This window comes from Ursus americanus, chromosome 3, assembly GCF_024610735.1.
Source record: "Ursus americanus isolate L20-20 chromosome 3, mUrsAme1.1.p, whole genome shotgun sequence".
Classification (NCBI taxonomy): Eukaryota; Metazoa; Chordata; class Mammalia; order Carnivora; family Ursidae; genus Ursus; species Ursus americanus.
Genome location: NC_142129.1, coordinates 4,299,089 through 4,324,372, shown reverse-complemented (window position 1 = coordinate 4,324,372; position 25,284 = coordinate 4,299,089).

The window sequence follows — 25,284 nt, the reverse complement described above, 5'->3', positions numbered from 1 at the left end:
GCGTAAGCTATCATTTTGGTGTATGAATCCTTGCTTCAAAGAAAAGAAACACCAGCCTGCAAAATATGAGCGGAGTGAAGTTGTACGTGGGAAGTCTCACAGATCCAGACCTCCCGTCAGAAGAGATACACGCATTCCTCTCTACCAAGATTTGCTGAGTCGAGCAAACCAATGCTTTATTTGAATAAACATTCTGGTAATGCAGAGATGATCAATTTTAGATGAATTAGAGATGAAGAGAAAACATTTAATACGAAGCCTAAAGGGAAACTTTTTTCCTCCAGACATTCTAGTTACGAACATCAAATTTCATAACGAGACAAGCCGTGAAATGATGTTTTATTTTTGTTTTGTTTTTGTTTTTGCTACCCCAGAAGCACTAAACCACCAGTAAATCGGCTTCCATTTGATAGATCACCGCATAAACTAGAGTCTACTATATTTGGAAAACATGGGTAAAATCACCACAAGTAAGTTTTATGTCGTAGAATTTAAATATCTTTTTAATGCTTCTGAGAAAGAATGAAGTAATTTTAGATGCATCCCGCCCCTCCCTGCGGTAGTGCTTTCACTTCCTTAATGCAAAAACAGAAAACATTTCTGAAAAATATATGAGCAGTTATGGGTTTCTGCATATTTAAAAGGAAACTGCTCAATCCATCAAGGTATTCTCCCCAGGAGAATTGCCTGGAACGGACAGCCCATGTCCTTTGCTTTTGAGAGAAGCCAGCCTGGTCACATCAACTGGGTGTTTGTCATGTGAAGAAGGCTCCTGATTCATATTTGTCCACTGATTTTTTTGAAATTAAGTGCAAAAGCTTTAATCAATCCTTATTTTTAAAATCACTAATTGGTTTAGTCCGCTATTTTAACCAAAGCATCTCTTTTTTTTAAAAAAGATTTTATTTATTTATTTGACAGAGAGAGACAGCCAGCGAAAGAGGGAACACAAGCAGGGGGAGTGGGAGAGGAAGAAGCAGGCTCCCAGCAGAGCAGGGAGACCGATGTGGGGCTCGATCCAGGACCCTGGGATCACGCCCTGAGCCGAAGGCAGATGCTTAACGACTGAGCCACCCAGGTGCCCCCAAAACACCTCTTTTTTTTTTTTTTAAAGATTTTATTTATTTATTTGACAGAGATAGAGACAGCCAGCGAGAGAGGGAACACAAGCAGGGGGAGCGGGAGAGGAAGAAGCAGGCTCATAGTGGAAGAGCCTGATGTGGGGCTCGATCCCATAACGCCGGGATCACGCCCTGAGCCGAAGGCAGGCGCTTAACTGCTGTGCCACCCAGGCGCCCCCAAAACACCTCTTTTTAAGTTCTGAGTTTCTCATCCACTATATTATTACTTCTAACACATAAAATTTATGGAAATTTCAAATTACACCACTGGACTTTTATTAATATTACAGATAAATGTATATTATTAACCATAATATAGTATTTTATATTATAATATTATACACATATTAGATTATAAACATCACATCCAGATTTTAAAACTTGGTACTTTGAGGTGGTTGGTTGGAGAAGGCAAGGCGAGTGCTTCCCTCGTCAGCCGCTGTGTTTATGAAGCATGTTGTGACTTAAACTGTTTTCACACACACTGTGTCATCTGACACAGATCGATGCTATTGTGAGAGAAGCATGATAGGATGGTCTACCAGCTGTGCTGGTCTGATACCGTGATGGGTCGCCTAGGCACGCCCCCGGATAAGCCCCTAGGTTTGTGTCCAGGAGAGCCCTAAGAAGCAACATTGCCATGGAAGGATTCCCACTTCCGGTTGCGTAAGAAAGAGTAAGCCCCCTAATTATGAAAACTTGATACTACAGATCAGAGATCTGGAAGGGACCTTAATGTGGGATCCAATTTCTCACTGAGGAAAGAGAAGAAGATAAAAGCATAGGATTGCTAACGAGCAGTGACTTCTGTCAGCATTTCCCCTCACGGGCAGCTCTCTGCACCAAAGGGAGTCCAGGTCATTTTTGACATGTCTAGCCACCGACCCAAAAGGTGACTTCCTATCAGTATCACCCACTGGTTTTCATTTTTCTTTCTGGAGCTCTACTGTGTGTTTAATTCCCATTCCATGTTCAACCTTTAAAGAGATGAAAACAGCTAATATTTCTTCCTTTATCTCCATATATTTCTTTTCTAGAGGGAGTATCTCTGGATTCTTCAACCATACCCTATCTGCTATGGTTTGTAGGCTTTCAAACTACACTACTTCACCTCTCAAAAACCCCCCAAACATACGCAAAATGTCTTTCCAAATGTGGCAGCTGGAAACAAATCTCAAAATTCTATTTGTGTTCTTATGGGTGATGTGGTTTCCCAAGACTGAAATATATTTATATTTCCAGTAATCATGTCCTACTATTGGGTCAGGTCGAGCTGGCAATCAACTTTAGCTCCATGATCTTTTCAAGTCTTCCTCCCCCCCTCTACACACATTCACTTGAACCCATGAGTTAAAATCGATCACTACGAACTGGATTCAGTTGGATCAGTTCTCTATTGTTGTATAACAAATTGTCCCCAAACCTGGTGGCTTAAAACAATAATAAACACTCATTATTATAGTTTCTGTGGCACAGAAATTTGGAAGTGACTCAGCTAGTTAGTTATGGCTTAGCATCTTTCATGAATTTGTAGTTTAAGATCTTGCCAGGGGCTGAGTGATCTGAAGTGTGGCTGGGACTAGAGGGTCCACTTCCAAGATGGTACCCTCACCTGTCTGGCAAGCTGGTGCAGTCCACTGGTAGGACTGTCACCTCATCTCCCCTATGATGCTTGAATGTCTTCATGACACGGAAACTAGATAGCCCCAGAGAAAATGTTCTGAGAGAATGAAAGAAAAGCTGTCTAGCCTTGGGAGTCCCACACTGTCATCTTCGCCACACTCCATTTGTCCCACAGATCAGCCCCGTGAAAGAAGCCTGCACAACAGTGTGACTCAAAGGAAGCAAGCGCCGTGGGGGCCGTTTTGGAGGATGGCTACTACAGTAATCAATTGAGTTCTTTTTGAATCTATATACGTCATGAAACACACTCGGTCACCTTTCTTAGAAGACTGTTCATCAGTTTGCAAGTAACACAACATTATATATAACCTAAACCAGTGCTTTTAAAATTGTGTCCAATGGGTGTCAAGGGCTATCTATAGGTATCTCCGGGGGTACTTCATGTCCACCACCGGGAAAGGAGCAGTCAGCATACAAGCTCCAGACACCAGTGTCCAGCTGACCTTAAGCTATAGGACTTCTATTTCTTTCATAGCTGAGAGTGTTATATAAAACCATGTCACCTGCAAACAGAGACAATTCGACTTCTTTCTCTCTGATTTGGCTGCCTTTTATTTCTTTTCTTGCTTAATTGCTCTGGCTGGGACTCTCAGTGTTATGTTGAATGGAAGTGGCAGGAGTGAGCGTCCTTGTCTTGTTCCTGATCTTACAGGAAAAGCTTTCAGTTTTTCACCATTGAGTATGATGTTACCTTTGGGCTTCTCTGTATGTTATGTTGAGGTATATTCCTTCTATACGTATGTTGTTGAGTGTTCTATCACGAAAGGTGTTGAATTTTGTTAAATATTTTTTCTGCATCTACTGAGTTGATCTTGTTCTTCATTAGGTTCATGTCATGCATCATATGTACTGATACGCAGATGTTGAAACATCCTTGCACCCAGGGATAATTCCACTTGATCATGATGCATGATTCTTTTGGTGTGTTGTTAAGTTTGGCTTGCTACTATTTTTTTGAAGATTTTTGCATCTATGTTCATCAGGGTGACTGGCCTGTCGTTTTCTTTTCTTGTCTGGCTTTGGTATCAGGGCAATGTTGGCTCTATAAAATAAGCTTGGAAGTCTTCCCTGTTCTTAAGTTATTTGGAAGTGTTTGAGAAGGATTGGTGTTAATTCTTCTTTAAATGTTTGGTGGAATTCACTTGTGAAGCCCTCTGGTCTGGGCTTTTCTTTGTTGGGATTTCTGATTAGTGATTGAGTCACTCAATACATTATCAATCTACATACATTATCAATCTGTTCATATTTTCTATTTCTTCAAGATTCAGTCTTGGTATGTTGTATATTTCTAAGAATTTATCCATTTCTTTCTTTTTTTTTTTTTTTAAAGATTTTATTTATTTATTCGACAGAGATAGAGACAGCCAGCGAGAGAGGGAACACAAGCAGGGGGAGTGGGAGAGGAAGAAGCAGGCTCATAGCAGAGGAGCCTGATGTGGGGCTCGATCCCAGAACGCTGGGATCACGCCCTGAGCCGAAGGCAGACGCTTAACCGCTGTGCCACCCAGGCGCCCCCATTTCTTTTAAGTTATTCAATCTCTTGGTGTATAAGTGGTCGTAGTATTCTCTTATGATCCTTCTTACTTCTGTGGCATTGGTTGTAATGTCTCCTCTTTCATTTCTAATTTTATTTGAGTCTTCTTTTTTTCTTAGTCTAACTAAATTTTGTCAACTTTGTTTATCTTAAAAGGCCAACTTGAGTTTTGTTGATCTTTTCTACTGTTTCTCTAGTTTCTATTTCATTTATTTCTACTCTAATCTTTATTATTTCCTTCCTTATGCTAACTTTGGGCTTAGTCTGTTCTTTTTCTAGTTCCTTGAGGTATAAATTCAGGTTGTTTATTTGAGTTCCTTCTTTCTTATTATAGTACTTTATTGCCATAAATGTTCCTCTTAGAACTGCTTTTACTGCATCCCAAAAGTTTTAGTACATTGTGTTCATTTTCATTCTTCTCAGGGTATTTAAAAAAATTTTTTTTATTATGTTATGTTAGTCACCATACAGTACATCATTAGTTTTTGATGTAGTGTTCCATGATTCATTGTTTGCGTATAACACCCAGTGCTCCATGCAATACGTGCCCTCCTTACTACCCATCGCCGGCCTATTTTGGCTCAGAAGAAAACTTTTTGATATTGGTCTTGGCAATGATTTCTTGGATTTGACAGTAATAGCACAGGCAACAAAACCCAAAATAGACAAATGGGATTATATAAAACTAAAAAGCTGCACAGCAAAGGAAGCAACCTACAGAGTGAAAAGACATTCTGTATATTGGGAGAAAATATTTGCAAACCATCTCCTGATGAGGGATTAAAACTCACAGTATTTAACAATCTCCTACAATCCAATAGCAAAAAACCCCGGATAATATGATTAATGACCAGGCAAAGGACTTGAATAGATATTTCTCCAAAGAAGATATGCAAGTGTCTACAAGGCATATGAAAAGGTGCTCAGCATCACTAATCATCAGGGAGACACAAATCAAAAGCACAGTGAGATAGCACCTCCCATCTGTTAGGATGGCTATTAGCAAAAACAAATAAGGAAACAAAAGTGGGTATCGGTGAGGATGTGGAGAAATTGGAATCCTTATACACTGTTGGTGGGAATGTAGAATGGTGCAGCCACTATGGAAAACCGTATGGGCCTTCCTCAAAAAAATTAAAAATAGAACTACCATATTATTCATCAATCTCCCTCCCAGGCATATATCCAAACTAACTGAAATCAGGATATCAAAGAGATATTTGTACTTCCATGTTCATTGCGGCACTGTTCACAATAACCAAGATATGGAAACAACTCAAATTTCCATCAGTAGAAGAATGAATAAAGAAAATGCGACGTAATGTATGTGTGTGCGTGTGTGTGTGTGTAGTGGGATATTATTCAGCTTTAAAAAAAAGAAGAAAACTCTTCCATTACAACAACATGGATGAATCTAGAGGACATTGAATTAGGTGAAATAAGCCAGTCACAGAAGAACAAATATTACATGACTCCACTTATATGAGGAATTTAAAACAGTCAAACAGAGAAGCAGAAAATAGAATGGTGATTTCCAGAGGAGATGAGGAAATGGAGAATTGTTTTTCCATGGGTGTAAAGATTCTGTTGTGTGAGATAAATAATTTTTAAAGATATGTTGTACATCATAGTACCTTAGTTAAGAAGATAGTTTTGTGCACTTTAAAATAGGTTAAGAGGATAGATCTCATGTTAAATGTTCTTATTTTCCTCAAAAATGCAAAAACAGGGATGTGTGGGTGGCTCAGTCGGTTAGTGTCCAACTCTTGATCTCAGCTCAGGTCTTGATCTCGGGTCCTGATTCAAGACCTGTGCTTGGAGTGGACTTTACTTAAAAAAATACAAAAACAATATACAAAAGAATGCAAGGAAATGTCTGGACGTGATGGATATGTTTGGTACCTTGCCTGTGGTGACGGTATCAAAGGTATATGCATGTGTCCAGGGGCGCCTGGGTGGCACAGCGGTTAATCGTCTGCCTTTGGCTCAGGGCGTGATCCCGGCATTACGGGATCGAGTCCCACATCAGGCTCTTCCGCTATGAGCCTGCTTCTTCCTCTCCCACTCCCCCTGCTTGTGTTCCCTCTCTCGCTGGCTGTCTCTCTCTGTCGAATAAATAAATAAAATCTTCAAAGGTATATGCATGTGTCCAAACTCATCGGTATCAATATGTATACACTAAATGTGAACAATTTTCTTGTGTATCAGTTATACCTCAATAAAGCTCACAAATCACCAGGAACCCACCTTTGATTTAAGTGCTATTATGTGAAAAATTCGCTTGAAAACCACTTTTGCAAAATTATAAAAAGACTGCCGCAGAATCTGACCAAGTACAAAGGGTGGAAACATGTCAGAGTTTCATTCAAATTGAAATTGATTTATTGAATCAAGAGTCTCCATTTTTCTAGTCATAGTACTAGATTAAATCCACTTGTCTGCATATTATTCTCATTTACATTGGCAGGAACTTTTTCTGATAGCTATAATGTATTTGAATTTTCACAGTAGTTTGAGACTAGTTGGGCTTAACTAAAAGTCCCAGGTGTGCTGTTTACCCGGAAGTGCCCTCTTCAGCAGATGACCCCACCTCCTCTTCACTTTGTCTCTCTATGTGATAGAGGTGATAATGATTCTACCTAAATACTCACATACATGGTCCCAAACTGCTTCATAAACTCCATGAAGCAGCAACTTGTGCGGGAACTGGTGTGTAGGACACAAACATACTCTTCCACCCCCATTCCTTTATGGCTTTTCTGGCTTGGATTGCTTTCAGAACTTTACTGAAGGTCATGACGGACTTTGCACATATGCACATGCAGGTGTGTACCTTATTTTAGAGAGTTCATGGGCCAACACAAATCTCTGTGCTGGGAAGCCCTACTGTGTGTCTGTGTGTGTGAGAGAGAAAGTGTGCGTGCTATAGCGTCTTGTTTGCCATGATTTGTCGTTAGTGAATCCACTCTGCTCTTCCATCATCACAGTCTCTCGAAGTGCTCGTAATTTCTTAAGTAACCTCTTCCCAAACAGTATGGATTTTAGGATCTACCCTTCCCTTTTAAAAATAATCAGAACACCATCTTATCCTACACCTCAGCGCCTCTCCTGCCTCAGCTACCAGCTTATCCGAGGAAGCTCTACCTGTCCTGCCTCAATTCCTCTTAGCGATATGGCTGGTCCTGTACCTGGCTGTGATGATTCCAACTCATTTGAGGCAACCAGGTGCTTTCCTGCCGGTGCCTCATTCATGTTTGATCGCTAATTGTTTATTCTACCTTTCACCTTGAAATCTTTCTCCTACACAGATGGAAAAGCAATGCAAGATTTGAGAAAGTCTGTTTGGATGCCATTTTTTTTTAAAGATTTTATTTATTTATTTGACAGAGAGAGAGAGACAGCCAGTGAGAGAGGGAACATAAGCAAGGGGAGTGGGAGAGGAAGAAGCAGGCTCCCAGCAGATCAGGGAGCCCGATGCGGGGCTCGATCCCAGGACCCTGGGATCATGCCCTGAGCTGAAGGCAGACGCTTAACGACTGAGCCACCCAGGTGCCCCTGGATGCCATTTGTTAACATTACAATATAAACATTAAGTATGTTTTCTTTCTCCCTCTCTCTCTCCCTTCTTTCCTCTCTCTCTCCCTCCCTCTCTCCCTCTTCCCCTCCCTCCCTCTTCCACCCTCCTTCTCTCTTTCTCTCCTTTCCTCTCTCTCCCGCCCTGTCTCCATCTCTCCCTCCTTCTCCCTTCCTCTCCCTCCCTTCCACTCTCTTTCCCTCCTTCTCTCACTTCCTCCCTCACACTTTCCTTCCCTCCCTCTCTCTCCTGCCCTCTCTGTCTCCCTGTCTCTCTCCCTTTCTCCCTCTCTCACCCTCTCTCCCTCCCCCTTCCTCCCTCCCGCTCTTTCTCTCCTTCTCTCCTCCAAGCATTGCTAAATTTCCAACTCTGTTGCCTTTCCTTTCTTCACAAATTTTACTCAATGTAGGTTGAGGGTTGGAATGAGGTGGGTGAGGGCAGAGGGTTCAGGGCTGGGGGTGGCTGCCTTCTCTTATTACAGACTCTTGCGGCCCTTCACTAGTTCACAGGGTTCCATCTTGCAGCTTTGTGATTTCATTGCCAAAAATCTTGAGAAAAAGAGACTGTCAGTGCAACCCCCCCAAACCTTCATATTTTGCTTCACACATACAAAGTCCAAATCCCCCAGAGCCAGCCCCCACAGTTACACACAATGTCAAGTAAACTGTGAAACTTCCCTTTCCCTAGCTTTAAGGTCCCCCTGAGCCCCAACCTTCTGAAAATCTCCCTTGAGATATTTCTTGGCATCCCAAAGAGCACCTCCCACATGTTTATTTGGCCGGTGGGGCTCCTGATTCCCCACAGTACACTCTTACTGCACGTTCACTTCCCAGCATTTCTATCACCAATGCCCTGACTGAGCTGGTCCTGGCCCAACCAGGCAGCTGGAGGTTTCTGTGCCTGAAAGCCACCTCAGGAAACCCCAGAGTCCCTGCATCTGAGCAGGCAGAGATCAGCCTGGTTCCTGGCCAAACTAGAAGAGTCCTCCTTCCCAACCTGGTCCACAGCTTTCCTGAGCAATGCTCCCTGGGGACCTGGGTTGCTGAATCTGCTCCATCAGTTGTTGATTCTGCTCCTTTCTCCCTCGGAAGGTTGGGAAGTTGGAAGGCCCCTGTTGTCCATTTCCCTTTGATACACTGTTTCCTGGCCTGTCAGCTCTGCCCTGTCCTCCCTCTTTATCTTCGAGGAGCGTCTCCCAAAGACTCTTCCTTCACCCAAACTGCACAAACAAGCAAACACAGAGCAAAGCCACATGCATACCATTTCATGCAGATGAGTATCTAGAAGGTTCATCTGCTCACAACAAACAAGTAACCTACTTCTGGACCCCAACACAGCCTAAGAAGACATGGGCTTTCCGGGATGTCCCAGCAAGATCTCTGGCTCTGTCCTCCATACGCAAAGCCCTGCCTTTTCCCAGCCTAGCTGAAATAAGATACTTGAAATGGAATTGTTTGAAGGTCCAGCTCAGCCCGAATTTTAGGATAGCCCCAATGACCAAGAAAAGCAGGGAGGACTTTAGGAAGTGCAGTCCCGCCAGAAAATGAGATACCAAGTTAGCATTGTTGCTTTTGAAGGCTTCTGATTCACACGGGCGTGCCTACCCATGCTCATCTCCCTTAATCCACACGACTGGACGTCTGCTTTGCTTTCCTGAGCTTACGACTCTTGATTTCAGCTCAGGTCATGATCTCAGGGTTGTGAGATCAAGCCCTGAGTCTGCTTGAGATTCTCTCCCCCTCTGCCCCTCCCCCTGCTCCCATGCACGCAGACTCACTTTCTTTCTCTAAAATAAATAATCTTTAAAAAATCTCCTAGTACTCTCAGAAATCAAAGGGAATTGAGGGAGAAAGGGTGAGAAAGTGTGAATAGTCACCACTCGCTGTTTTCCGTCTCGTATTCTCACGGTCAGCCGGAGTTTCAAGCCTGTTCTTTACCCTCCCTTCTCCCTGCTTCCGCCCACAGCTCGTTTCCTAGGCTGGTGTTAACTGGTAACTAAATGTAATTCGTTCAAACTAAGGTGTTAATGGCCGGTTAATTGATGCATTACCCTTTCTGGAATACTGCTGCCTTCACCTGTGACTTTCATGTCTTACATCCAAAAAGGGACTGACGTCCATTTTAGTGGCTGACACTCAGCCTGACCTTTACTTTTCCACTCCCAAGGCATTTGAGAAAGGAACTCTTGGTGTCAAGAGATCTTAAAGACAGCTACCGGTCCAAGCCAGGGGGAGTGAGGATTTCCAGTTGGGCTTCGTTAAATTAAACCTCATCAATTATTTGTAAGGTGGACTGCGCTTTACGCGGTGGTGACATTTCTGTACTTGCGATAGCTTCTCGACAAGCCATGCATTTAAAATGCAATTGGTCAGTGTAGGAAATACTTGTAGGAATTGCCTCAGAACACTGTTGAGATCGAGTCTGGAATTTTGACAGATGAACAGAGAAATGAAACAGAAAGGATTCGGTTCCACATCACTTGGACTCTTGGAACACAGGGACCCCTCCCTGCCTGCTGGCCATCACTGCCCCCACCCCTGATGCCCCCACTATAGCTCCTTGAGGGCGTGGACACAGGTTTCCAGGCACTGGCTGGGAGGCATTTTAATGACCCTCAAACCATGATATGTCCCCACTTGAGCCCAGGGCTGGAGGCTGATGGAAAGCAAGCAGAGAGAACAAGAGAGACATAAATGTCTGAAATGTTGGCAACGTTTAAAGAAAGAAAGGGCAACCTGAACTCTGTGGACAAGATCTACCTCTAGGCCCCAATCCAAACCTGGGGAATGAGGAAATCGATCAGTCTTACCCAGAAACATCCTTCCATTATGCCCCACCCCATCAGAACTCAGGGACCCATCTTCCATCAGGAATCTGCTGTGTTCCAGACCTAATATAGTAAATTAACCATGTCCCTGAAATGTTCGAGTGATCACGGCTTGATGTGTTTATCTTTCCTGCTACCACTGTTGTTGTTTTTTTTTAAATGTTTTATTTATTTGTGTTTTAATCCAGTGGTTTCAGTGATTTAGGCCAGTGGCTGTATAACATCAGCTTGCTCCAAGATTGCCTGCAAGGCTGGCTCAACACAGATTTCTCAATGCCACTCCCAGAGTTTCTGATTCTGGGATGAGGTCCAAAAATTTACATTCCAGCACGTTTTCAGGTGATGCTATGCTGCCTGGCAGGTGCCACATTTTTTAAAGAAGCACTTCTTTAAGTCGTATGAGGTCTATAGGCCGTGGAAAACATAGCGCATGATTATTTTAAGGGGAAATTAGCAAATGTGAGAACTGGATATGATCCATTAATAAAACAACACAATGCTAATTACTGGGCATTTACTGTCAATTTTCATGCTAAGTGCTGGGCAGCTGACCAAAACCAACATATGGTTCTCCCATAAAAAACATCCAAACAGAAAGTGAGGGACCCCAGCTCCAGCACCATTTCTCCTGCTGAATACACTTCACACTGGAGGCCAAGCCCTCCAGCGCTCCAGCTCCTTCCCTCCACCAGCTGACCCCACATCTGCACCCACACCCAGGAAGGGCCCCACAGCAGCAACCTACGCTTACTCCTCCCCTTTATTTTAATTTTTTAAAAGTTTTTATATGCATTCCAGTTAGTTAACATGTTAGCTAACTGATGTGAGTTTCAGGTGTACAATGTAGCGATTCAACACTTCCATACACCACCCTGTGCTCATCACAAGTGCCTCCTTAACCCCCATCCCCCATCTTCCCCAACCCCCACCCTCCCCCTCTGGTAAGTGTCCTTTGTCCTCTAGAGTGAAGAGTCTCTTTCTTGGTTTGTCTCTCTCTTTTTTCCTTTATTTGTTCTGTTTCTTAAATTCTGCATGTGAGTGAAATTGCATTTATCTTTCTCTGACTTATTTCATTCAGCGTTACACTGTCTTGCTCCTAACTCCTCCCCTTTAGACGGCAGGAAGCAAACTGAGGGCCTCAGAGGGGAGGGGGGTGGGGGAATGGGATAGACCGGTGATGGGTAGTAAGGAGGGCACGTATTGCATGGTGCACTGGGTGTTATACACAACTAATGAATCATCGAGCCTTACATCGAAAACCGGGGATGTACTGTATGGTGACTAACATAATATAATAAAAAAACATTAAAATAAAAAAAAAAAGAGAGAGACAGAAAAAAAAAAAAAAAGACGGCAGGAAGGAAGGCTCGAAGCCAGCCAGGAGCCTGGTGGGCCAGCGCTCTCCTGCGGGCCCTGTCCCCGCAGAGCAACCCCGATGACAACGCCGTAGTCTCACCTACACATTAAAGATCTAAGATAAAGACTGGAGCAGTGTAGATTGAGAAGGTCTTCCTCTTCGGGGGAGGAGGGCCTGGAGTGTGCACATCGCGTGAGTGCGCATGCGTGCGGGTGTGCGAGCATGTGTTTGCACGCGGGCGCCCACATGCACGGGCGTGTGCGCTGGTAGAGTACTCGGGTACTTGTGAGGCGTGACCTGGGAGGACAGAACAGCCCGCCAAAGACCCTGTGCTGAGGGGCTCTGGGCTGAGGACGGCAGGGAGGCGGTGTGGACAGTGCGGAGAACCCACGGGCATGTGCAGCAGAACACGAACCTGATTTTATTTCCCGGGTTCTTAGTTTATACATTTGTTAAAGGAGAGTCATTGTCCTTCTGCCCACTCTTCATCTTCTCAGTTTTTAAAAGCCGTCTTTACTTATCTTGGCACGGGGCCGCAGTTCTCCGAGCCGGTGGAGGGCCCTGGGTTCCTCGGGAGGTCTGCGGGGTCGACAAGGTTTTCATGAAAATACTAGGAGGCCGTGAGTCTTGTTTGCACTCACCTCGTGAGTGCTCCAGTGAAAGTCTGCTAAGAGGATCTCCAGCTGCACGTTGCAACTAACCTTTAAGGAGTTAACACTTGTCCCTTTTGGGGAAAGATACTCACAATTTTCTTAGAGGCTCCGTCGCCTCCTTTGCTAATTTCCCATCTGTATGTGGCCCGGCTTTCTTCAGTTTCCTCAACCCAAACAACACAGTGCAAGAGACTGAACGCAGAAGCAGATACGGGAATCTGGCTGTCGCGGTGAGGCCAGCTATTTAAAAATATTGACGAAAATATAATAAAACAATACCACTCCTCTCACTATTTTGTTTTGGGAAAAATTATTTTTCATAAAATAATCTGTTTATATTGACATGGAATGGCTTTATCTTTATCATTGTTATTTTAATTTATTTTTACTTTAGTTTAGTTTTTGTTCTTTCTTTCAGAGAGGTGGGGGCTGGGGGCAGAGGGAGAGAATCCTCCTGCTAAGTAGGGACCTGAACACAAAGCTCAATCCCATGACCGTGGGATCAGGACCTGAGCTGAAATCAAGAGCTGGACGCTCAGCTGACTGAGCCACCCAGGCGGCCCTCTCATTTAAATTCTAATATATTAAATAGCAGTGGATGCAACCTACAGGAGCAAAAGCCGTTTGCTGCTGTGAACCCACATCCCCTGCTCATCGACGTCCTCACTGAGGGTAGAACGACTTCTCTTGTTGAAACTCACAATCACAAGGTCAGTGGGGTACCTTCATCCGTCAGCTTTTTGCTTTTGCCTCACCTCAGGAGATATAAATGTAAGAAACCCATCCTAAAATGAATATTACCCGTGAGTTCCTCTTTCTGGCCAGATGAAGAGATATTGCAGGGGTGTCTCCACATGGCAGCTGGGGAGACGGAGGGCAGGGAGGGGCGTCCCCGGAGCCCTCCTGTCTCACGGCGGCACTGCCCAGTTAGAGCTGAATTTCAACAAACAACAAATACTGTATTTGTTGTATGTTTAACTATTGCGTGGGCCATACGTACACTAAAGCACGATTTGTTTTACTGAAACTCAGTTTTAGCTGGATGTCCTGTATTTTTATTTGCTAAATCTGAAATCCTAGCTGCTTGACTATAGACATTTTATGACTCAACAAGCAATTTTTGCTCCATTCATTGTTTTTCAAAGTATCACTTCCATTTAGAGCTTCACGCCTCGTAAGAAAACAGAGAAACCAGCTTAATTTTAAGAGACTGTGCGAAAGGATGCTTTGATAAGCATGTCACGGATGAAAACTTTCTGGAATCTTTTCTATTTATCCTAGTAGAATTTGCTGTCAGGTGACATGGCCCATATATTTAGTTGCTCTGCCCTTAAATATATGGTTCATATTCTTGCTCATCCATCTGTCTCTAGCTTTTATTTTTTGCAGTTTCCACATCTCTTTGGCTTAAATTATGTAAATAAAGAGCATGTATTTTGTAACTCATGCTTTCATTCAATTCGATTCAACAGGCATGGAACAGCACCAAGTCTGCGCCCGGCGCTCGGCTCGGGGCTGGAAATGTCAGCGTCAAGCTAGAGTATAAAACTCTCTGAGTGGACGTAACTTCCTGGTGCGGGGAGACAGACCGCAGAAATATCACAGATCAGGTGGCATGAATGCTGCCGAGAAACGTAAAGTTGGCTTCAGTCCTTGGCAATGGCAAGGGCACGAGCGGAGTTTGCACTTCAGATAGGCCATTGAGGAACAGCCCTGTAGGGAGAGGGAACAGTCGGTGCGAGGGCCCTCAGGAAAATGGTCTGTGGGTTTGAGAAAGGGCCAGGAGGCCAGGGAGGCTGGGGCGCAGTGAGGGAGGAGGTGGAGGGTAGGAAATGCAATGAGTTGACAGAGAAGGAAGAATGCAGTGTAGACAGAATTTGTGGTGTCTCTTAGACCAGAATAAGGACTCGGGCCTTTGCTGTGGGCCAGACAGGAAACCGTGAGTGGTTCTGACTTACATCGCTGAGAGACCTCCCTTGAGGCCACAGGAATCCCACCCAGCAGCTGACCCAACTCTTCTGCAGGTCGCTAGAATAATAACTAAGTTAAATCTCAGGGTAACCCAGCTGGGAACATTCTGTGCCTGATAGGAGAAAAAGACTACATACTTAGGACATCGCAAAATGTAGTAGGTACAGGTGACCCTTGAGCAACACGGGTTTGAACAGCATGGGTCCACTTACCTAGAACTGTAAATATTCTCTCCTTATGATTTTCTTAATAACATTTGCTTTCCTCTAGCTTACTTTATTCTAAGAGTACAGTATTTACTACATATCACATAAAAAAATATGTGTTAATTGTTTATGTTATCGGTAAGGCTTTGGGGGAGCCAAAACTTAGACTGGGAATTAAGGTCAGTGTCCCTAACTCTGTGTTGTTCAAGGTTCAGCCGTATATCCTGGCTGATTGGTTCCTTCTGAGACCTCTTTCTTTGGTGTGTAGCTGTCTATGTTCTCTCTGTGTCCTCGCATGGTCAACCCTCTGTGTGTGTCTGAGTTCTACTGTCCTCTTCTTATGGACACCAGTCATATTGGATTAGGACTCACCCTAATGGTCTCATGTAATGTCAATCACCTTTTAAAAGGCCCTGTCTCCAAATATAGTCACATTCTGAGGTACCGAGGGTTAAGACTTTAGCATATGAATTTGGGGAGAACACAATACAGCCCATAACATAATTAGAACTTGTCTGTCATTGGGTTTTAGAAGAAACTAGTGAAATTTGTTTGATTTCATGTTTAAATATATATCAAAATTTTAATTTTTAAAAACTTTACGATATATGTTTTTATGTCAAGACAGAATACACTCCATATTTCACACATTTATGCCTTGCAAGGGTTTGTAATTCATCTGAGCCTAGAAAAAGATGAGAGTAGTGCACTGAAGGTCAGATTTTGTGAGTAGCAGAGAAATGAGTGCAGAACGTGCTTGAAGTGGAGAGTACTGTCCTAGATCTCGAATGAAGGAGCAGCTCCTTGAGAAAAGGCCACTTACAGAGAGGACAGGTGACAGGACAGACCCCTTCCATCACATTCCCTAAAGGTGCCAGACTCTTCCTCCATACACTCCTCTGTTCCTGGGCCATAGTCTTCAATGTCATAAATGATGGAACCCTTGTTCCCACCCTCGTGCCTACAAAAACTTTGAAGGCGTTAGTTGAGCTATTAAGTCACAAAAACAAACCAAACAATTACGTGTTTTGAACAACATGAGCCAGTTTTTCAAGAAGGCAGGCACACATCTAAACATCGCATCCATTTTTTCCTGCTGTTTGGCTACATTCTCCAGAGAATTCGTCCACCCTTGGACCCTAAGTAGCAGATCATATAACCAAGGCAGAGAAACTAGGCTGCAGGGTCGTCAAAGCAGACTTTCCAAGCACAGCTAGGAAACTGGCTCAGGTCTCTGAGAGTACGCGGCGTCTGCTGACCTGGGCTCTTCCTCATCACAAGGGCAGGCGATCAGGAAGCGTTAAAAGATGCCCAGGGTTCCAAAGGCAAACAGGTCATAAGTCCTTCCAGCCTCCAATGACTACAATTAAAGCTTGAAATTGTAGCCATTTTTTTCTCAATGGCAAATCCAATTTTAAAAAACAGCACTCTGGGGCTATTTTAAAGGGATTTCCACAAAATGCTTGCTCCGCACAGGTTCCAATGTCATTAGATATTAGCTGAGTTCCTGACGAGGTATAAGCCTAGGGACTCTGCAAAATGCAAGTAATTCTGAGTCTGACAGAATAAACGACATTAAAATGTTGAGCTTCTATAGATCACGAACTGATGTTATCTGATGTAAGATGTAAATTCAGTACTGAGGGAGTTAATTTTTTCCCATATATTTTCTAGCAATTAAGAGTGGGTTTCAGGCATGTGCTAATATTTGTTACATGTATATTTAAACGGAGAGATCCGCATGTTTAAGGAACGTCAGCTATAGGGAGGTGTGAGGCCCTTGACTATCAACATCTGTGCATTTGGTTAGGTCCTGTCTGTTAGGCGCTTTCCACAAAGCCACTGCACATGCCATATGCAGGTATAATTTAAATCTAATTCGGGAAGACACACACACAAAAACAAAAATACACACAGACACACATACAGAGACACATACACATACAAACACGGACACACAGAAACACACCCAGACACCCAGACACAGAGACATACATACATCATATTTTGTATAATAATCTATTTTTAACACTCCAGCTAATAAATCAATAATGTAAATGCTTTAGGAGTTCCTGAGGATCTAGGCTGTGGCGAGGTGATCCTAAAAGGATACTGCTCTCTCTGGATGATGAGATGAGACTCCCTGGAATGCGATTTCGGCAGAATGCTTTTCTGTAGGAAGGGTTTTACCGGGCAGCATGGAGGCATGGAATTTCCCAGTGAGAAACTGGCTCCCAGCTCTGGACTTACTGGCTGGTCTGGATCACTTGTTTAACCTCCGTCAGAAAACAGTTAACTTGACAGCCCATAGAAGCCAAGAGAAGTTAACATACACTGAGGTTTTCAGGTGAGAGTCTTCTGGAAAGAAAACCAGAACCATTTTCATTACCCCTTGGCCAAAGCCCGAATGCAGTGGTTTGGATTCTGTGGTCTAAGAAAAGTGGGGAGAAGGTTAGACTGCAGAAGGGGAGGAAGAAGGCAGGAGAAGCAGAAAACAGAACAATGAGGACCCTCCTTTACAAGCTGCTCCATGGTCCGCGTCGCCTAAACTGTAATGACAGCCTTGGACGACTTCCAAAACTAGACCCCAGTGACCGCCTGTGGTTGGACCACTTACTTTCCAGTCCGCACAGGTCACAAAGGGTGAAGAAGGTTTCCATAAATTAATGAATATCAGAGAAGACTATAAAGCCAGCCCCATGAAACCAGACCCCTAGTACTCACTTTGACAGGATTACAGAGAACAATAGGAAGACAGGTGATCATCTTGCTTGTGTCTAGAAACATTAGGTATTTTTAAAAAATATTTTATTTATTTACTTGAGAAAGAGAGCAAGCTAGAGAAAGAGCCTGAGCAGGGGGGAGGGGCAGAGGGAGAGGGAGAAGCGGAGCCTAATGAGGGACTCGATTCCAGGACCCTGGGATCATGACCTGAGCCAAAGGCAGATGCTTAACCAACTGAGCCACCCAGGTGCCCCATAGCAACTTAAGTATTAACTTTCCTCTCATTTATGAAGAGAACTGTTAACGACATTGGCCTTGGACTTTGGGAGATGCTTGACTTCATCGCTCTATTGCTGTGTTTCTTAGGCTCCTGGAGCTCCTGCGTTCTCACCTACATGTCCAGGAGCCTCAATATGACCCAAAGCGGTCTTCTGTTTGGCAGAACTCGGTTTCTCTTGCCCCTACCCCCCTGCCACATTAAATCTCTGCGAAGCCCTAAGAACACCCTTGTCGAGATGCAAATTTAAGGCAGTGGGCAGCAGAAAGTAGAGTTGCTCTAGTCACCGGTCATTAACACATGAAAGTACAGTAGTAACGGATTGTGACAACAGTAACTGGATTGCTATCAAGTCCTTCTCCAAGCCGGCACGGCGCCACTTTCATATTTCCTATCATGTAGCACTCGCGAAAGCCTGCTGGATGTAGGTACCGTTTTCCTCTGTTTCACACACGGAGGCGCCCGAGACATAACTCAACAGTGAAGTGCCTATTCTCAATCACGCACTTCAAACATACTTCACCAGGGTAGTATCTCCTCATTAGAGAGACTTGAAGTCAAGAGCTAAATGAATAAATTAATGCAACTTCCTTGTCCCAATCAGGAGCTCCCTGCTAGAAAACTGACTACTGGAGCACTTCACACAAAGATTCAACAGTTCAAAATTCACGTGCAACTATTAACTGGGAAGAATGTAAATAGAGACGACAAATTAGTAGTTCGGTATTTAACTCTCGGGTGTGAATTTTAGACCTTGACAGACTTTGTTTTTCAGATACGTTTGGATCCCAGCCCGAACCTCTGCCACACAGCAACAGCTCTGACAAGGAGAGAACTCAGCAGGAGGAAAAGGCACAAAGGAGTTTTCCCGCAAAACCTGAAACACGGTCCCGCTCCGCTGCTCACCCACCCACTCAGCAAACTGAAGGGAGCTTTTCCGAAACCTCTGCTGGAATCATATTTCTCTCCCCTTTCATTAGAATTGAAAAAGTGAAAGCCAAATTGCAAAGGGATGCCAGCCTGTCTGATGCAGGGACATAATGCAGGCTTCAGAATAACACGATGACTTTAAGAAGGTCGCAGGAGAGCCTGGCCCCGGACGAGGGTGGTCTGAGAAGTAGGAAGCGTCCATAAATAACATGAATCACATAATTTGCCTACCTCAAGTTTGATTAAATTAAATGACAAATAACAAACGTCACTGGGGTTCTGCAATTGCCAGGAGAGGTATGTTAGAGTTACTAGCAATTTAATAACTACCTGCAAATCTCCATCAGGGACAAGAAAGAACAACTTTGCTTTCCCTCTAGAACAACAGTCTATAGACATCATCGATAGCACAGCCCCTCAGTTAGAAATGTTTGAGTCTGCGATCCCCATTCATGTGCGTGCACTTGTGGAAACAAATATGCCCCATTTTTTTTAAAGATTTTATTTATTTATTTGACACAGAGAGAGAGACAGCCAGCGAGAGGGGGAACACAAACAGGGGGAGTGGGAGAGGAAGAAGCAGGCTCATAGCGGAGGAGCCTGATGTGGGGCTTGATCCCACAACGCCGGGATCACGCCCTGAGCTGAAGGCAGACACTTAATGACTGAGCCACCCAGGCGCCCCAGAAATATGCCCCATTGATGAGAGTTTATAACATAGATTCTGGAAGAACAATCCATGTCTGGGTTTGGGTCTCAGTTCTGCCACCAATTTGCTGTCGACCACGGTAGTTCATTAATCCAGTCATTGCCTATCTTGTGGCATCTATAAAATGAGAATGCCAGTAATAATAATGGCACTAATATTTGATGTGAGATTTAAATTAGTGGATACATAGAAATCTCCTTGAGCAGTGCCTAGCACAAAATGAATGGCATAGGATTTTAGCAATTATTGAACTGCATTGGGTAGCTATATAATTATAATTATATATTAATAATACAGGTATGTTCCAGTAAAACTTTACCAAAACAGGCATCAAGCCAGGTATGGCCCAAGGGCCATAGTTTTCCGGTCCCTATTCGAGAGGACAGAATTAGGACAAGTATATGGAGATCACAGGGAGTCAGGGTTCAACTCGTCATGAGCAAGAGTAATGCAGCAATGTCAGCTCTCTTCTTAAGGGACTCCCAATACTGAAATTATTTAAGTAGAAGATGGAGGAGTCTCTCCCATGGGTCATTTTGTAGGGATTCTGAGTTATATGGGTGAAGCTAGACACAAAGACTTTTGCAGACCCTTCTAAACCTAAGAGTAATTATTTTTACTCTAAGTAATGGTTGCCTTTTCATATATTCCCAGCATTTAGAGTCAATGATTTTTGACAAGGGCCCCAAGAATACACAATGGGTAAAAAGATATTTTCTTCAATCAATGTTGCTGGGAAAACTGGATATCCACACACAAAAGAATAAAATTGGACCCTTATCTTGTACCACACACAAAAATCAAAGATTAAAGGCTTAAATGTAAGACCTGAAATTGTAAGACTCCTAGGGAAAAAACCAAAACAAAACATAGGGAAAAAGCTTCTTGACATTGGCTGTGGCAATGATATTTTTGATAAGACCCCAAAAGCTCGGGCAGCAAAAGCAGAAATAAATGAGTGGGACAAATGAAAATGCTTTTTAAAAAAAATTTATTTATTTGACAGAGAGAGACAGGGAGAGAGGGAACATAAGAAAGGGGAGTGTGAGAGAGAGAAGTGGGCTTCCTGCCGAGCAGGGAGCCCAATGCAGGGCTTGATCCCAGGACCCTGGGATCATGACCTGAGCTGAAGGCAGACAATTAACAGCCGAGCCACCCAGCGCCCCGAAATGAAAATGCTTCTGCACAGTAAAGGAAGTCATCAACCACAACTCTTCAGTTTGCACTGGCTTCTCTGTCTTCCTCTCAATGGATACCTGAGAGGAGCAGATATTCTAGGGAAGCCTCAGAGTTTCACTTTTCTTATTAGGGAAAAAACCAAACAAACATTGTGTTTCGTGAGGCCTTCAGAAGCTAGCTCTCCCTCTTTCTGTGTCCTCAAAACAGGCCTGAAGACTCTGTCCGTTGTGTTAACTTTTGTTCTCTTGCTTTTACCCTTTCCCTCACTACTCCACGCTTGGGGCAGGAAGCAGTGTTTATCTGCAAAGGTGTAACCGTGCTGACAGGACTGTGGGATTCATGCTCCATAGCCTCACAGAGAGGTCTCTCTCATTTCTCCATGTCTGGCTGTCTAGGAGTCATTCCAACTGGTCTGAAGACATTTGAAGCTGTCTCAATGCTCTTTGTGACAGCGTTTTCTGAACCCTTGGTGCTGTGTCGCTTTCAGACTCCATAGGTCTCCTCTACCTCAACTTCCACCTCAAATACAACTATTGAGAAATGCCATGTTTAATTACCTCGTAGTTTCTAGGTGATGCCTGGGCTATGAACGTTAAGTAGGTAAATGTTTCCCTTCTGATGATAAACTTTGTATTATTGAGGCAAAGTAAAAAGAAAACATGATATCCTTTGATAAATATTAACCACCGAAATTCCCTTTCGCCTCCCATGGAAAACATTATTTGCAACTGATCAATTGCCAAGTGTCTGCCAGATATTATTTTTTGTCTGGCCCATAATATTTCAAAAAAAGTATGTTTCAATCCCTGATTTACTGATGAGGAAATTGAGGTTTAGGAGATAAAGTGATTTCTCCTAGGTGACATGGCCGATAAAGGGCAGAGCTGCAATTTTTACTATTATGCCTAAAAGCTCTCTTATAAAATCTTCAATCCAGAAAGAAGGAAGAAGAGAAAGTGGGCAGTCAGAGGAAAGTCATCATCTGTGATGTAGGAGGAAAGGCCTTGTGTTGGGGTGTGAGAAATTCTCTTTCCTCCTTTCTTCACCTAATCCTTTACGTCAAGTGCCGAGCGTAATGCCTTACCGTGGCAAGGAAAAGATGACATACAGGATTCACTATGTGATGTAAGTCTGACAATTACAGTCTCAATTTTACCATTAAGGAAATGGGTTTCTAAAGAGATTAGCTAATTGTTTCAAACTCACAATCCTTATAAATTACAGAGCCAGGATTAGAAACAGCAGCTATAATCCAGACAGTGGGTTTCAACTTGACTCATTTGTAATGATTCTTTAAAGGACTTTTTCTGAGTTTACAGACCCTAAGTCCTAAGAAGATTATGATATGCCATCCTCCATCCATGTTAACTCAAATTCAAACACTGCTAAAATACAGACAGACTGATCAAGTTCTGATTTCACATTCATTTTCTTGAAACATCAAATATTGAGTTATTTTAAATACCTTTTTCTCCCTTTTTCTGTTTTGCCAATTCCTTCCATTTCTATGCAGTCAGCCTCTGCAGACATCCAGGTCTGCCCTACAGCCCCCAACCTCAATTCCTCATTGCCCTGTTGGAAGATTTGCATATCCTGGGTCCAGGAGAGCGAAACCCACTGAAGGTGAACTGGAGTCACGGTGACATCTGTTGGTACCCCCTATGAGTGGCTTCTTGTTCACACCTGTCAGCCAGTGTATGGTGCTACGTGAGACGTGTTGGGTATGTAGTGGCTCTGCTGGCGTTTCTTTGAGGTCTCTGCTCCCCTGCCTTTGACCTTTGTCTTCTTCTGACTTGTTTGCCCATTTCTTCTGCCATACCACTATGGGAGCATACATTTGGGAGGCTGACCCCCCTCCCCAGTTTACTTAAGTAGCGTCTCACCATTTACCATCAGCATACATGGTCCTTCGTTGGCCCTCCAGTCTCTTCTGTCACCTCTCCCATTTCCAGAGTGGCTTTGTTCCAGGTCTGTAGTCCCAGGGCAGCCTCATGGGGCATCCCAGGAAGTTACTGACCTACCAGCTGTGCACTTCTGCTCCCTCAGGGGCTGAGCCAAATGGGCTTCGACAACCTTTTCCAACACTGGAATTCATGATCCTCGATCAAACACATTTACATCTTGTAGGTTTATCTTGCTCCATTGCTTAGAGATCACTCATTATTGACTCTGTTTTGGTGGTGGTTGTGCCCATTGCGTCTACTTGCTGCCATCGGCTGCCCGGCCAGGGAAGCGAGGGAGAACAAAGAGCAGGTAGTTATGGATTGTCAGAGCCAGGAGAAAGTTTAGATGGTTTTATCAAGTTCCCTGCTTTTAGCTGAGAAAAATGGGGATGACTTATCCGGATCGATACAACGAAATTTTAGGAAGCTCAACTCCAACACGGGCATCCCGAATTTCAGTCTAGCAGAGTTTATACTGCGTAACAGACTACATTTCCTTCGGCAAGACGGTGACATGGGTGTGGTTCGTACTTGTGTCTGTCCTTCTTTCTACTTTTGGAAACCTGAACATATTTTTAGTTCCTCACAGACCCCACTTCTGCCTCTGCAAACAAATATGTCGCCTTTCGCACCCCTTTTTCCAACCCTCTCTCTCTGCTAAGACAGAATTAAAATATAGTAATACTGCAACTTCGATTTGGTTTCCAGAAAAACCTTTGGCCAGCTCCTTTGTTCTCCATTCCAAGAAATTAGCACTTAATCCCTTCCATGGTAGAAATATCAGACAGTGTGGCCAATCTGTGAAGATGAACTCTTGGTCAGAGAAGCCTTCCAATCACAATTTATAACTGACCATGCCATTAGCATATCCTTATTAACAGAGTCACCAACCCGTGTGCGCTGAGCACCCCATCAGCATCTGGTAATAGCAAATATGCCACACGGGCAGATTTAGGAACAACTAGATGAAAACATTCCCCAAACTTCAGTTGTGCCATATGGGCACGGTCTCACTCTAACTGGAAAAGGAAGGGAAATGTCATACCTGTAATAAAACATTTAAGTCCTGTCTTCCCTCTTGTTCCCTCCATAATGACACCAACATGTGACTAAAGCTCAGTCTGTAAATATATCTTCCAAGTGACATCAGGGCAATTAGCAGGAAGCCCTTGAGAGAAGGCTAATTTGTTCTTTATTCAGGTTTTTTTTTTTTTTTTTTGAAAACCCTTTCTTTGACTTGGACATGATAAGGACATGAGGGTGGAGGTGTCAGGCTCTATATTTTCTCAGCCTTTACATTAAAACAGAGGTATCTGGGGACCAGTTATTAAATCAGTCTTTGGAGAAAAGACAATGAATTCTAGAAGCCTCATTTCAGCAACCAGTGTGATTTCACGAAGAAAGGGTTATGCTTCACCAGCTTGTTAAGAATTCTTTGAATTTCACTGTCACTTAATCAAAGCAACTGTAATGAAATTGCATACAATACAGCAGCACGGCAATCATGCTGCTTTCTAACAAGTTTCTCTGTGTCAAATTAAACTTCATTCAAAGGACAGAAGCATGCAATATTAGCCAAGCGCAAGAAATGTGAAGAATGCTGCAAACAGCATGGAGTTACAGGACCTAGAAGCTAAACTTCCCAAATCTGGAAAAGATCTTTAAATATGTCTCTGGGCTCCATAGTTTATAGTCAAACATTCCAGAAAGTTTGATTCACATCCTTAGGACACACAGCCAGGACTAGAAATGAGCCACTAACTCCAAGGACTTTTCCTACTGCCCACGGATGTGTCTTCTCCTTTCTAAATACGAGCACATTTCCCCCAGCTCCTGTACGAGTCTTGGTACAAGGATGGCACGCTGTTGTTGTTTATATTCATGAGGTGAATAAGGATACTGAAAACATTATTTCTCAGGTTGGTCAATTATACTAAATAGTGTAACCTCAGCAAAGAACGGTAGCAAGAATGGAAGGGACCCAGAAGGAATAACTTCAGAGTAGTAGATGTGATTCCACAAAATTATGTACGGAACTATTTGCTACTGAACGAAGAACAAAAATAGAATGCAAAAATAGGAAACTAAGCTGCAGCCTACCCAGAAAAAATACTTGCATTGAGAGCTATCACCCACCTAATTTGTTCTCACTGCAGCATGCAGCAGTTCTGCGAATTGATAATTCTGGGTGTTAATTTTACATATATATATATATATATACCCCCCCAGCAAAGCAGTAATTGTTTTCTTCACTGAGAGTTCTCTTTCTGTTAGCAACACCACCACTGAGAGGTCATTTTCAAAACTTCTCTGCCTCAAATTTTCAATCATATTATCTTAGTAAAGATTCTTTGATCAAAATCCTTATTTTATGGAAGACAGCAGAGGCCTCACCTGGCTGTGACTCACCCAAGGTCTCATGGCTGTTACAAGGTGTGGCTGGGCAGGTGACACATTTAGATGCGACAGTGACATGGACACAGGGATAGACTTTTCTGCGAATCACGTGCTTCTCAAGGGCTGGGCTTCTACAACCAGATAAAATAAATCCCAGGCTGGCATCTCGCGGAGAATCACTGTTATACCATCAACTGAG